This window comes from Diorhabda carinulata, unplaced genomic scaffold (assembly GCF_026250575.1).
Source record: "Diorhabda carinulata isolate Delta unplaced genomic scaffold, icDioCari1.1 Dcau_14, whole genome shotgun sequence".
Classification (NCBI taxonomy): Eukaryota; Metazoa; Arthropoda; class Insecta; order Coleoptera; family Chrysomelidae; genus Diorhabda; species Diorhabda carinulata.
In genome coordinates, this window is record NW_026613959.1 from 927,421 (window position 1) to 930,000 (window position 2,580).

Sequence of the window (2,580 nt, forward strand, 5' to 3'; positions counted from 1 at the left end):
TTGGAAAAATAAAATTACGTACATAGGCATATAGATATCCTCTTCAACTTACGAGATTATCCTCGAAATTTCGAGATTACGAATCAGAAAAATTACGAAAACTTTTCGAAACCACTCTGTATATGACTAAAAAAATTCTATGTTTCTCCTCTATCGATTGATATATATAACTTCACCCATCGGTGCCAATAAATGACGTCACAAGTGACGCTAAATTTTGAGGTTAGAATTTTTTTCTCACCTCGATAGCTATATGCAGCATACTATCATACCTAAAAACACCATTTCGAGCCTTCCGGTGCTATTCGGAGCAACTCTTGGGAGGGTGGTGGGGGGGGCGCTAAAAATATTTCGAGTCTATTTCAATTATAGGCGCTCAAAATCCGGAAGATCCTGCGAAAATCGCACCTCCAGGTTCAATATTTAGCGATTCCTGGCACCCTCACAAAGTGGGGGGAATTCGGTAATAATTTATACCAATGACTAGGGTATGTCGAGGCGCTTCCCGCCGGCATATTCAAACGTTAAAATTCCGGAAAAACCAAATTTTCAAATCCACTTCGGAATTTTTTCCCACGAATTTTCCCCCCCGGACCCCCCGAAATTTTTATCGTGGGATTATGGATATTTTTTTGTCCCCAAAACGTACTTCCCATTTTTTCGCTATCGTGTAACGTAAAAAAGTTGCACACCCCCAATCGAGGTTCTCCGAAAATTCCGACATTCGGCTCCACCTACACCCCCCAAAAAAGGGACCAATTTCAAAAATTCGGATATTTTTGGATTGAGAAAAATCAGGTCTATCGAGCTAGGCTAAAAATTTTCCGAAATTCGAAAAAAAATTTTTTGGGGATTTACTTTTCAATTTTTCCCCGTAATTTTTTTCGAATAAAAAAATCTGATCAATCACTCCATAGACTAGATATATTTTTTCCTACATAATGGTTTTTTTATTTTTTTCCTAGTCCCATTAGTTCAGAAGTACCCATTCCGCCGGACCCGCTATCGATCGAGGGAGAGGGTGGGGGGTTAGGTCGTATTTTTTTTCGTGACGGCGTCGACTCGTAGGGATTTATTTCTGATGTCTAAAAACTGAGCATCTCTCCACCTGTCAGCAATCCATATCACCTACGAGAGGGGGGAGTGGGGGGAAATTTTTGGTACTAAATTTTTTTCTCCAAATTTGATTCTCCATCCATCTGTGTGATTATTTTCGCCAGCTAGCGTCATCAAAAAAGTGGCACGGTTCGCTATTAATGGGAGGACAATCAGACGCTTGATTTTCACGGATTTTCCACTTGTCAAATTTTTTTTTCCGAAAATTGACAACTCTTGTCGTATCCCTATATCATTTAACCCCCATGTACAAAATTTGGTTGAAATCGGAGTCAAAAGATTTTTTCTCCATTTTCATTCCACAGGGGTACCCTTTGAAATGTCGAATTCCGTTGCAAAAGCTCAAAGTCAAAGCTCTCTAACTCGCCTTGTATAACCAAGGGAAAAGAGGTATATTTTTTCTATGATAGTACCTATGGTATTTTTTCGATTTTTCCTCATTACCACGTTCCAGCTGCTGATCTGTAGATAATATGATTTTTTATGTGGAATTTTTTGAGAAAAAAATTTGTCTCGACTTTCACCCTGTATAATACGCGTATATATGGGAATGAAGAATTGCAATGAGACCAATAAGTGAAATGAAGATTTTCTTAATCGATTGATAACATAAATAGCATGATAACTCTCATAGTTTCGAATTTTTGCAATTTTATACTCGGGGATGACAACAATATTCAGGAAATTTCTCGGTTTTGCGGCAAAATCTTGAAAATATGGGTTCGTCTAAAAGTATTGGAAAAAAGATCAAATATCATATATTCGTCGCCGGAGATTCCAGAAAAGGTATTATTTTTTAGATTGGAAATATCGTTTTTACGAAAATTCAATTTTCATGGATTTTCACGGATTTTCCCCTTGTTATAATTTTTTTTTTTCGAAAACTGACATCTCTTGTCGTCGAATCCCTATATCATTTAACCCCGATGTACGAAATTTGGTTGATATCGGAGCCAAAATATTAAGAAGAAAAGTACAATGATTAATCGACTCATCATTTTTAGCTCAATGGATTTATTATTACTATTATACTAAATTCGAATTTTAAATTTTTTTGTTTTTATTTTCAAGGGTAAAATAAGAAGAATATATTTTTTTGAAAAATATTATTGTTGTGCTTTCGGATTCTGTATATTTTGATATCATTATACCATAGACGTGGGATATATAATTTTTCAAGGGATATAATTTACAAAAAATTTAGTATCTTAATTCGAATAAAATTCAAATATTGTGGATCGTGTGATGGAAAAAATGAAATAAGACATATTTTTATACGAGGATACCAATTTTTGAGTTATTTTGCCAAAGTTTTATAGTTGAAAAGAGAAAAAAAAATATTTTATAAAAATTCTTCAAGTAAAGTACGAGGAAAAAATTTTTTTTCCAAAATTGATGAGAAGGTAGAAAGTCTTATCACGCGTGTACTCTATATTCGGAATTTTGTTAAAATCGGCAGTAGTT